Raw genomic sequence first — 222 nt, 5'->3', positions numbered from 1 at the left:
ATAAATAAATAAATAAATAAATAAATAAATAAATAAATAAATGTATAAATGTATATATGCAGAGAGGGTTTAATAAGAAAAAAGCAAACAAAATAAATAAACAAATAAATAAATAAACAAACAAACAAATAAATAAATAAATAAATATATAAATGTATATATATATATATGCAGAGAGGGTGTAATAGAAAAAAGACAAACAAAACAAATAAATAAACAAAC

Source organism: Eimeria mitis, genomic scaffold (assembly GCF_000499745.2).
Source record: "Eimeria mitis Houghton genomic scaffold, Emh_scaff482, whole genome shotgun sequence".
Taxonomy (NCBI): domain Eukaryota; phylum Apicomplexa; class Conoidasida; order Eucoccidiorida; family Eimeriidae; genus Eimeria; species Eimeria mitis.
The sequence above is the reverse complement of the archived record's forward strand: the minus strand, read 5'-3'. Positions refer to the sequence as shown.